Source organism: Primulina eburnea, chromosome 13, assembly GCF_022965805.1.
Source record: "Primulina eburnea isolate SZY01 chromosome 13, ASM2296580v1, whole genome shotgun sequence".
Classification (NCBI taxonomy): domain Eukaryota; kingdom Viridiplantae; phylum Streptophyta; class Magnoliopsida; order Lamiales; family Gesneriaceae; genus Primulina; species Primulina eburnea.
In genome coordinates this window covers 3919121-3932287 of record NC_133113.1, presented here as the reverse complement: position 1 = coordinate 3932287, position 13167 = coordinate 3919121, and the positions used below count along the sequence as shown (strand labels likewise).

At 43.1% G+C, this 13167-nt stretch overlaps 1 non-coding gene across 1 annotated transcript; it reads left to right on the top strand.

Moving 5' to 3' along the window:
* The first annotated feature begins 482 nt into the window (after positions 1 to 482).
* On the top strand, positions 483 to 588 carry LOC140810983 (small nucleolar RNA R71). Its single transcript, XR_012113378.1, has one exon. It is a non-coding gene; the product is annotated as a small nucleolar RNA R71 (small nucleolar RNA).
* Positions 589 to 13167: the final 12579 nt, after the last annotated feature.

Here is a 13167-nt window from a genome sequence, read left to right as displayed (position 1 = left end):
TTTGACCGCCCCATGAGAAGTTAGGATGTTGCCTCCACCCAGGATTGTATGTGTTCGAATAAGGGTCATGCCTTGGGTGGTTGTGGACTCCTACTTGATTCACTGGCGCCTCATTTTGCACATAGAATGGATTGTCGTCTTGACAATCCTTCGCATAATGTTCCCCTCCACACTTTTCACAGAATATCTCTTGAAGACGCATCGCCGTGCCACCCACATTCAAGCCGTCTATTTTCCTGTTTAAAGCATCAAGTTGTGCAGTAATAGCAGAAAAATCAGTTACCTGGTGCACTCCTGCACTTCTCCGCTGGTTGTTCCTGTCAGATTGAGGATGATAACTGCTAGCAGCCATCTCCTCCAACAACTCATATCCTTCTTCCGCAGTCTTCCTCAAAAGATTCCCACAAGCAGCCGCATCTATCATAGTACGGTTAGGAGTAAGCAAACCATAATAAAATGTTTGAACGACTAACCCAAGTGGTAACTCGTGATGTGGGCATCTTCGTAGTAGGTCCTTGAAACGCTCCCACGCCTCATATAGTGACTCTTGATCGAACTGAGCAAATGTTGTGATGTCTGCCCGCAGCTTCATGGTCTTCGATGGAGGAAAGTATTTGATGAGAAACGCCTTCGCCATGTCCTCCCATGTAGCGATCGAACCTACAGGTAAACAATTCAACCAAGCTTTAGCTTTATCACGCAAAGAGAAAGGAAATAAACGCAGTCTAACAGCATCATCAGAAACTCCATTAAATTTAAAAGTATCGCAAATCTCAAGAAAATCCGCGATGTGTGTGTTTGGATCGTCCACAGCAGTTTCTCCAAATTGGACGGTGTTCTGAATCATCTGGATAATGGCTGGTTTGATTTCGAATTGGTTTGCCCGCACAATCGGCCTCACAATGCTGGGGCGTGCACCATCCAAAGAAGGCTGGGCATACTCTAACATTGGTATGCGGCGTGGCATCTCAATATGTCTCTCCTCACGCCGTTCCTCCTCACGTTCTGGCTCGTGTCTCTCCATAAGTTCTTTAAGCCTCTGCTGTTGTCTCCTCCTGCGGAAGGTTCTTTCAATTTCAGGATCGAATTCAAGCTCCACGTCCAGTGACTTTGGCATGCACTGGAAGGGATATCTGTAAGAAAATGTGAAGTGTTATCTCAAGAGAAATGAAATAATGCTAAAGGAAATAACTAAAAATAAAATTGTAGATTAACAGTCCCCGGCAACGGCGCCAAAAACTTGATCGAGCAAAACTTGCACAGTGAAATCCCCAATAAAATATTATTTTGTATGCTAAAAAATTGATCGCAAGTGCACGATGTCAAGTTATAATATAGTGTACGTGAGTACGAGTATCGTTCCGCTGAAGACTGTGTTTAACAATTATTATTTTCAGTTATTTAACATTTAGCAACGAAAATTGATTTGTGTGATTATTCCTACTATACTCAATTAAATATGCAATTAAAATGACTCAACAAGTGATGAATGAGAATTTATATCTAAAATGATTGAATTAAACTCAATGAGAAATGGATTTGTTGGGAATCTCGGTTCACCTACCCCTCGTTAATCAATTAATTCGTTCGATCGTGATCTACGCTTCCGACAGGATTTCCTAATCTATTGAACACACTCTTTCGAGCTATGCCAAACTAATTCCGCTCAATGAAGTAATTAAATATCTTTAATTATTTATCAAGAGCGAATGACATTTCGTTCTATAAAATCCCCTAGTTTTCGACCTTTAGGACTATGACTATCGACACGTATCCAATTTCATATATCTATGTAAATTGTAGATCCGCGAATTCTAGTACTCGATCCTATCACTCGTTATTCTCTCGAACTCACTCGTGATATAAAAACGTCGTTAAAGTTAGCTATTCTTTAATGACACGATAAAACAGTAGTAAAATCAAGAATAACGCACAATCAAAATATAAATTAATTCGATTCAACGTTCGGGGTAGGATCCCCTTTAATCCCAACAAATATGAAGTTAGCTACTAGAATTCATTGTAAAAATAAATGCAACAATGTTTAACATGAAAGAAACTAGATTAGAAATACTAGGCGAGACGAAATCTGCGAAGAACGGTGCTCGGAAAGCTTCAAATCTTCAATCCAAGCGCAAAGTTCTCTCTAAACTTGATGACGGCTGCAAAATTATGTCTGAATGCCTCCCAAAATCGACCCACCAGCCTTCCATATCAGCCTTGTTCAGAAAATAAGGAAAAGAATCGGCTGAAAAAATCTTGCCAAAAATAGGTGGCGCTCGGGCGGTAGAAAATTACCGCTCGAGCGCCACACCCTCTGTAATTCTCCTTGGCACATGCAGCATTCGCGCTCGGGCGGTAGAAAACCACCGCTTGAGCGCCGACCTTTCTGTCGAAGTTCTTGGGGTGAGTGGCTCTCGCGCTCGGGCGGTAGAAAACTACCGCTCGAGCGCCAACCTTTCTGTTGCCTTGGTCACCTTTCGCGCCCGGGCGGTAGAAAATTACCGCTCGGGCGCCACTCATTCTGTCTGTTGCCCTCTCATTTGTACACTTTTGCTCCATTTTTTGTTTTCCGGCCACTTTTCCTGCAAATTCATCATGCCTGAGTGAGATATAATAAAATGCAAATGTTTACTCTAAAATGAACAGAATGTGATTGAAATAAACGATGCACCATGCAAAACACACACAGACTAATGCAATAAAACACGTAAAAACGACACATATCAATTCACATTTAATTACGTATTTATTTCTTATTTGTTTCAAATATTAATGCGGCATGTGAATACATTAATAATGATAAAGTTTTTATATAACATATACAAAATTTTTTGTTTTGTATTTTTAAAAAAGGCTAACCAATCATGCACCACCACGTAGGCGATGCTCATGCTACCCTGCACACCTGGTATGTGTGTGTGGGGTGCACGCATGTGAACCATATAAAATAAAAGAAATATAAATAATACCTTTAAATCAAAAAATAAAATGTATGGAAAAAATAACAATAACATTTTGATAAAGAAAAATATATTTTAAACTTGACTTTCTGTTGTTTCCATATGATGGTAGATCATATCCACGAATTTATCAGAGTTTAAGCGCTAAATGTATTTTTAAATGTTTTAAAAATAGTTATACTCATGGGAAATTTAGGGTCAGCTCCCGCCAAGTGTCACTAGTCCAGACGCAGGTTTTGAAATTACCTTGAGCCTGAAATTACAAATAAGATCGTTAGGTGGGGCCAGGAGGGTGTCCTGGCGTAGCCCCTCCGACGCTCAAGTCAGTGACTGAGGATATATGGGGGAGCAGCTAAGGGTGCTGCTGAAAACAAAATAGAATGAATGAATTAACAATCAAACCTGGTATTTATAAGAGAATACCTGGGCCCTTGATGGGCCTGGCTAGGGATGGGCCAAGGGTAATGGGCTCATCCATGGGGTATCACCAGTCTGCCCCTCCCGAGTCGAACTGAATCGCATGTTCGAAGTTCGATTAGTCGTGCTGTCCTCGGGTTACCGGGTACGATTTGTGCATTATCTTCCAGCCGTTCGTCTGTCCCCAAAAATTTGGAAACAAATCAAATCGTAATCCTAGCACCGCTTCATCATCACCTCGCCATCACCCGAGCTACCGCTTCGCCCCGCGCGCCCGGCCCCGCCTCGCCCAAGCTACCGCTCCACCATCGCCTCACCCGGCGCACCTCCTGCTCGCCCAAAGCTTCACCCCCGCTCGCTCGGCGCACCTCCTGCTCGCCCAAGAGCCACGCTCGCCCAAGCTTCACCCCAGCTCGCCCGACGCACCTCCTGCTCGCCCAAGCGCCACGCTCGCCCAAGCTTCACCTCAGCTCGCCCGCTCTCGGTGCAGCGGTCGCCCAGCACCCCGTGCAGACGCTCGCCCGATGCCATGCTCGCCCAAGCTCGCCCCGCGCCGCGCATCCTGCTCGCTCGAGCTTCACCCCAGCTCGCCCGACGCACCTCCTGCTCGCCCAAGCGCCACGCTCGCCCGCATTCCGCTCTCGCCCTCGCCTGCCGCGCTTCACCCTCGCCCTCTCGACGCTCGCCTGCCATCACGCCGCACTCACTCCCAAGCACCTTCTTCACTCTCGTACGCTCGCCCAACCAGCGCACGCTCGCCCATCATACCTGCTGCGTGCTCGCCCCGCTACCTTCACCTGCTCGCCCCATCCCCTCGTCAAGTCGACCTGCCGAGCGCACGCTCGCCCGAGCGCTCGTCCAGTACGTTGAGAATTTTGATACATTGCCTTGCGAATGGTTGTGTGATTTTTGAAAAAATTTTATGGGGGCGTTGATGAGCCCATTACCCCTGGCCCATCCCTAGCCCAAATGGAAGACATGTCCATCAAGGGCCCAGGTATTCTCTTATAAATACCAGCTTTGATTGTTAATTCATTCATTCTATTTTGTTTTCAGCAGTATCCTTAGCTGCTCCCCCCATATATCCTCAGTCACTGACTTGAGCGTCGGAGGGGCTACGCCAAGACACCCTCCCGGGCCCCTCCTAACGATCTTATTTGTGATTTCAGGCTCAGGGTAATTTCAAAACCTGCGTCTGAACTAGTGACACTTGCCGGGAGCGGACCCTAAATTTCCCGTGAGTATCTGTAGTGACCCGTTCCAGAATCACCTACTAGTTGAGAACTAAACATGCAATTAACTTAATTAATAAAAAATCAGAGATAACAGCGGAAATACCAACAAATGATAGTTATACAACCCAATCGAAATCAGAAGAACTCAAAATATATTCGGTACAACCATATCGAAATAGAATAGTACTGAAAACTAAACCAACCAGATACTCACTGTCCTCCTCCTGCTCTTCCCGAGCTGTCCAACCTGAGGCCTGCCCCGTGGGAATGGGGTGTCCAAGATAAACAAAACCAAGGACGTGAGCGATAAGAACGCCCAGTACAAAAGCATGAGTATACAAACCTATATGAAATGCACATGCTATGATATGATACCAGGGTAGTCAAGAAACAGGAGTCACAAAAGATCTCAAAATGCTCAGTCTAGAGGCGCCAAGTGGATAGTGCCGCGCGGTCCTACCTCTGGGTCACTGCATCCACTGCAAGAACAGACGTGGACCTAAAATGTCCCGGATCACCGAAGCCCTCCCGACCCGTCGGCCACTGTGTACTCTCGGTGTCCATGCGTCCACAAGACAAGACAGGGCTGAGCGGCCCCACAAGATATAGCTTATCTCGAAAGAGATACAGCTCAACAGTAAAGGCTATCTCGAAGAAGATACGGCTCAACATGAAATGCAACATGCATCATACAACGTGACATAATAACATGCATCATATGACATATAACAATGCAGCAAATAATCATGCAACACATATATGAATGTATACTCAACCAGGATATCTCGGATAGTACTTTCGTACCTCTATCACAGCAAGCCTAGCCTTACGCAACACCGCTAATCAGGTCTAGAACAAGCCTTCGTCCGTCGACAGCCCTTTGATGTCGATTGCCTCGTAACTCAGGCGTCGCTACACTACCAATCCTGGCAGCTCTTGGCTATCGCTCGACCGGCAACTAACCCTAGAAACCTTCCAAATCTCTCAAATATGAGACACAACTCAAGGATTGTCAATACAAAATGAGGAAATCCGAGCACTATTTATAGGCTATGTTCGGATCCACCGAACCTACTTCGGAACGTCCGAACTCCCACGTGTCCATCAGCTCTTGACACCTCACGATCGGATCCACCGAACCTACACTTCGGAACGTCCGAACTCCCACGTGTCGATCGGCTCTTGACACCTCATGATCGGATCCACCGAACCTACACTTCGGAACGTCCGAACTCCCACGTGTCGATCAACTCTTGACACCTCATGATCGGATCCACCGAACCCACTTCGGATCGTCCGAACTCTTCGGTGCTACCGAACCATCTTCGGTCCGTCCGATTATGACCACGGTCAAAATTACACATTAAACCTTCTTAATCACCATTAATCCGTTAATTACCCAATCTGGAATTCGGGCTACTACATTCTCCCCCCCTTAAAAAAATTTCGTCCTCGAAATCAGGCTTAGAGGATGAACAAAACGAAATAACAACATCGTTACCCTCAAAATCTAAGGGACAACCCATCACTAGACGCTTGGCTAAAACCGAATGACCCATCGGAGTAGAAACGGAAAGAATGACATCAAGAGAAACATACAGTAACTTATGACGCTTAACAAATCGTGCAGAAATGAATGAATGCGATGCTCCGGTATCAATAAGAACAAAAGCAGGAATACCGCATAAACGAAAAGTACCTGCTATGACTCTCTCAGTCATCTGCAGCCTGATCCTGGTTCAGCGCAAATACCTGACCTTGGGCACGAGGTCGAAGATTCGAACTACCCACTGCCTGACCCTGCCTCCTCTGCTGAACAGTCGTCTGTGATCCGGAACCAGATCCTGCTCCACCTCGCAACTGAGGACAATACTTCTTAATATGCCCCATCTCTCCGCACTGAAAACAAGCTCCCGCGACTGATCGGCATTGCTCCGAGGGATGGTTCTTTCCACAATGCACACAAGCATCCTTCTTATCACCAAAGCGGAAAACACCGCTAGACCGTGATCCAGATCCAGAAGAAGAAGAACCAGATTTCTTGAACGACTGAGACCTAGGGCTCAAAGTACTCGGAGGTCTAGAAGAAAAAATAGCCCTACCACGCTGGAGACTGATCTCTGCCTGGCGACACCGGTTCACTAACCCATCGTAAGAAGTAGGATTATCACAGACAGTGACTCGATCAAAGATCTCCTGGTTAAGACCCTGGAGGAAATGGTCATACTTGGCCTCAGAACTGCCACTGATATGAGGAGCGAAGGGTAACAACTCGAAGAATTTCTGCTGATACTCATCAACAGACATACTCCCCTGCTTAAGGTTCAGGAGCTCAATCGTCTTCGCCTGGCGAAGGGCTGGAGGAAAATACAGCTGCATGAAAGCTGCACGGAAATCGGCCCAAGTCACCCTACCCTGGGACTGGACTATCGGCGCAGAAGTCGATCGCCACCACTTGCGCGCACGGCCCTCGAGAAGAAAACTAAGGGTCTCTATCTTCTGCTCCTCGGTGCACTGGAATGCACGGAAACAACTCTCCATGCGCTCTAATCAATCCTCAGCATCATCGGGAGTCTCACCACCAACTAAAGGCTTAGGCCCCATCTGAATAAAACGATGCAAATCAAAATGCCTAGGACCATCCCGACGATGACGATGTTCACGGTAACGCCTACGATCGTCCTGATTACCCCAACGACCTACACTCCCCTGACTACTCTCATCACCAAAGTGGTCAGCCATCGCTACAAGATAGAATAGGGAAAATGGTCAACGAAAATCCCAAAACAGAAATCGATATCCCAAAATCGTAAGCATGCTCTGATACCATAAATGTAGTGACCCGTTCCAGAATCACCTACTAGTTGAGAACTAAACATGCAATTAACTTAATTAATAAAAAATCAGAGATAACAGCGGAAATACCAACAAATGATAGTTATACAACCCAATCGAAATCAGAAGAACTCAAAATATATTCGGTACAACCATATCGAAATAGAATAGTACTGAAAACTAAACCAACCAGATACTCACTGTCCTCCTCCTGCTCTTCCCGAGCTGTCCAACCTGAGGCCTGCCCCGTGGGAATGGGGTGTCCAAGATAAACAAAACCGAGGACGTGAGCGATAAGAACGTCCAGTACAAAAGCATGAGTATACAAACCTATATGAAATGCACATGCTATGATATGATACCAGGGTAGTCAAGAAACAGGAGTCACAAAAGATCTCAAAATGCTCAGTCTAGAGGCGCCAAGTGGATAGTGCCGCGCGGTCCTACCTCTGGGTCACTGCATCCACTGCAAGAACAGACGTGGACCTAAAATGTCCCGGATCACCGAAGCCCTCCCGACCCGTCGGCCACTGTGTACTCTCGGTGTCCATGCGTCCACAAGACAAGACAGGGCTGAGCGGCCCCACAAGATATAGCTTATCTCGAAAGAGATACAGCTCAACAGTAAAGGCTATCTCGAAGAAGATACGGCTCAACATGAAATGCAACATGCATCATACAACGTGACATAATAACATGCATCATATGACATATAACAATGCAGCAAATAATCATGCAACACATATATGAATGTATACTCAACCAGGATATCTCGGATAGTACTTTCGTACCTCTATCACAGCAAGCCTAGCCTTACGCAACACCGCTAATCAGGTCTAGAACAAGCCTTCGTCCGTCGACAGCCCTTTGATGTCGATTGCCTCGTAACTCAGGCGTCGCTACACTACCAATCCTGGCAGCTCTTGGCTATCGCTCGACCGGCAACTAACCCTAGAAACCTTCCAAATCTCTCAAATATGAGACACAACTCAAGGATTGTCAATACAAAATGAGGAAATCCGAGCACTATTTATAGGCTATGTTCGGATCCACCGAACCTACTTCGGAACGTCCGAACTCCCACGTGTCCATCAGCTCTTGACACCTCACGATCGGATCCACCGAACCTACACTTCGGAACGTCCGAACTCCCACGTGTCGATCGGCTCTTGACACCTCATGATCGGATCCACCGAACCTACACTTCGGAACGTCCGAACTCCCACGTGTCGATCAACTCTTGACACCTCATGATCGGATCCACCGAACCCACTTCGGATCGTCCGAACTCTTCGGTGCTACCGAACCATCTTCGGTCCGTCCGATTATGACCACGGTCAAAATTACACATTAAACCTTCTTAATCACCATTAATCCGTTAATTACCCAATCTGGAATTCGGGCTACTACAGTATCACTTGGCGCCGTTGTTGAGGTTAGTTTCCCCAGCCATTCACTAAACATATGGTTAAGTGAATGTCTTGTAATTAGTATTCTTTCGAAGTAAAAAGCCAGGGTCATGTGGAGCAATTGAGGCGGTTTTTGTTTACAGTTCACATAGCTTGAGTCTGACTCTTATTTTTATAGAATTCCTCTTTGCGCTTTGGTTTATTTGGTGACTAACACTCTTTTCATGGCTGGATGAAATTCACAAGAGGACTCTTATTTTCATTAGTTAACGTTTTTTTTTATCTGTATTAGGCTGCCTTCCAATCTAATCAAAGGCCTCTACTTCCTTAATTTAATATGCTGAAACAACTAGAAGTTTTTACAAAATGCAACAGTGGAGCACTTCCAGAGTTGCTTCATGCTATGCCATTTCTTGAATCGATCGTCTTAGAGATGGTATGTTTTTTGCCACCCTCCTAATATCCATCATCTGGAGAAAATGTTTGTATATGTTTCCTCTTTAGGTAAATATCTTGCACAGACAATCATTTCTTGTTCCCTTAATTAAATTTTACGAGTGTTTCTCAAAACTAACCTAAAAAATTTATTTTGTACCGAACTGGTCTGGATCCTTGTGTTAGCCAAGATCGAGAAGATCTGATCACAAAAATTGATTTCTTGTGATCTCAATCATCTCTACTGCACAGGATCGATTGTTCTACGTATTTAACACGAATTAATTAATTACAACACAGAGATTAGAGATTACCCTTGAAGCGTGTTTTCGATCTTCTTCTGCACTGGATCTACGCTCCAAACCTCCAAGCCTTCTCTGGTGTTCTCTCAAACTCTTTGTGTAGGATTGTGTTGTGTGTGGTCACAAGTTACAATATCACATATATATAAAATATATTTGTGATATCTTGTAACAAAAAGATAACTAGAATATCTTTTAAAATATAAATTTAAATGGACAAATATATTATACATATCTAGAAGATTTGATATCTCAATCTTCCATGAAATATAATAGTCCAGATAAATTTATCCCACATATACCATAAATTATAACTCATATAATTTATCCGAGTTTATATTAGAGCCACCAAAGGGACCTGGTCGGATTCAATTAATTTAAGCTCCAATAAATTAATTTGATCCAATCAACTCATGATTTATCAAAATAATTTATTAATCTTATTCTACTCCACTAAAAGGATAAGATTGCACTCTCAAATTAATTGATATTACTGAAGCACAAAATCAATAATAATATCCTCTGATTTATCGACCCAACATATCACCCCTGTCGATCAATTAGAACATCTAAAACAGGGTATCCAGACCATATAACCCACATTAGATATTCATAGCTTCTCAACCCTCATCTTCTCTTTGACAGTCCCATGTGATCACATCACATAATTAATTCAACAAGAATGTTGAACTACTGAGCTCAGATTTTACTGTCTTCTAGAAGAACTTGTGAGTTTATGATCATACCTATTGACTAGGTGACAGATTCCATATTACGAATATATGTTCTTTGTTATTTCACTTTGATTCCCAAAACATCGAGATATTGACCAATGGTTTGGTCTCACTCATTGATGTATCAAAGAACTTCAAGCTAGTAATCAAAGTTCATTATCCGCTCAGGATTAAGGTGTTATGTACGACAATCTAGTGATTTTGAATTACTATGGTCAAATCAAATTCAAATCTCACGTGGTCCAGTCCAATACAACAAAATGTATCCTTAATTTTATTACCAAACCAAAGATAGGTTTCAATAAAATTAAGACGATCTTATCAAAATAATTTGTCCTTATTTATTTACCGATCGTGGACAATAAAACTTTGGATTGAATTAAAAATTGAATCTTTCTGTGTTTAACGACTTAAACACTCAATTTATAATAATACAACAATCCAATGGACATATGCATTGCTCAAAAAAAAATTTATTTAAACAAATAAATGAACATTATTTTAATTTCAAAATGTCATCAACATGTAACAAAAGTACTCAATGGGCATCATACTATCGAACATCCTCCCACTTGCCCTAGAGTAAATGAGTCATGTCTAGTACACCCATATTTTGAATATGTTCCTCAAAAGCTCTAGCAGGTAAGCTTTTGGTGAAAGGATCAGCAAGATTTTCAGCAGATGCTATCTTGCACACTGTCACGTCTCCACGTTGAACAATATCTCTCACTAGGTGATATTTTCGTTCAATGTGTTTTCCACGCTGATGGTTTCTTGGTTCTTTTGCATTTGCCACTACACCACTGTTATCACAATATAAAGTAATGGCATTTGATGTAGCAGGAATAATCTCAAGGCTTAGCAAAAACTTTTTCAGCCAAACGGCTTCTTTTGATGCTTCACAAGCCGCTACATACTCCGCTTCCATCGTGGAATCAGCAATACATGATTGCTTGATACTCCTCCAAACAACGGCACCACCACCCAATGTGAATACAGATCCCGATGTGGATTTACGAGAATCTCTATCAGCTTGAAAATCAGAATCAGTATAACCCACAGGTGCCAACTCTGAAGCCGAGTAAACCAACATATACCCTCTAGTTCTGCGAAGATACTTGAGAATATGCTTTACAGCAATCCAGTGCTCTGGTCCTGGGTTTGACTGATATCTACTAACAATCCCAACAGCATAACAAATATCTGGTCGAGTTCATAGCATAGCATACATAAGACTTCCTACAGCCGAAGCATAAGGAACTCTTTTCATGTATTCCACTTCACTTGGATTCTTGGGATTGTGGTCCTTTGACAAGTGAATTCCATGTCTGAAAGGTGTTTGACCCTTCTTGGAATTTTGCATTGCATACCTCACCAATATTTTATCAATATATGAAGATTGAGATAAAGCAATCCTTTGTTCTTCCTATCCCGAAGGATCTGGATTCCTAGAACATAAATTGCTTCTCCCAAGTCTTTCAAGTCAAACTGTTGAGACAACCAATTTTTGGCAGATGTCATCACCCCTACATTATCCCCAATAAGTAGGATGTCATCCACATATAGCACAAGAAAAATCACCTTGTCATCTAAAATTTTCTTATAGACACAAGGCTCATCAAGATTTTGATCGAAACCATAATCTTTCACAGATTGATCAAAAACGATGTTCCAAGACCTTGACGCCTGCTTAAGTCCATAAATAGACTTTTTCAGTTTGCATACTTTATGCTCTTGACCGTTGTGGATAAAACCGTCTGGTTGTACCATATAAATGGTTTCGTCAAGATTTTCATTAAGAAATGCTGTCTTGACATCCATTTGCCACACCTCATAATCAAAATGAGATGCAATGGATAAGAGGATCCGAATAGACTTTATCATAGCCACAGATGAGAAGATTTCATCGTAATCGATTCCTTCTCGTTGACTAAAACCTTTGGCTACCAATCTAGCCTTAAAGGTCTCTATTTTTCCGTCTATTCCTCTCTTTCTCTTGTAGACCCATTTACACCCTATAGGTCTCACACCTTCAGGAATGTCTACAAGAACCCAGACGGAGTTAGTGTACATGGATCTCATTTCTGATTCCATGGCACTCCTCCAGTGGTCAGCGTCAACATCCTCCATAGCTTCTTTGTACGTGATGGGATCCTCCTCTTGTTCAATGGAAACCGCATCAAACGATTCTCCATAGAGCAAGTATCTAGAAGGTTGTCGAATGACCCTCCCACTACGTCTAAGTTGTGGAGGTTCTTGGTTGATTGGAATTGATTGTCGTTGTCTTAAGTTCTCTTCTTGATCATTTCCTTCATTCTCCATTTGGATATGATGGGGTGACCGATCATTAGAACCAATGCCTTCTACCACTTCATTTGTTTGGAAACCAGTGGTTAATGATGGTAGAAATGTGAATTCAAACTGAGTAGGTTCAGTGCGGATCTCTGGAGTAGATGATTCAGTAATCTCTTCCAAAAGAACCTTACTCTTTGATTCACTCTCTTCTATGTGCTTGTCCTCTAAGAAGGTTGCATTTGTACTTACAAATACCTTCTTGTCTTGAGGACTATAGAAGTAATATCCTCTTGTTCCTTTAGGATATCCAACAAAAATGCATAATTCTGATCTAGGTTCCATTTTATCCATCTTTCTCTTTAGCATGACATCCCCATATCCGAATATTTCTTAGATTAGGCACGCGCCCATTCCACAATTCAAGGGGTGTCTTAGAGACAGACTTAGAAGGAACCATGTTCAATAAGTATATTGCAGTTTGGATAGCATATCCCCAAAAGGATGTACTGATCTTAGAGAAACTTAGCATGGACCTAACCATA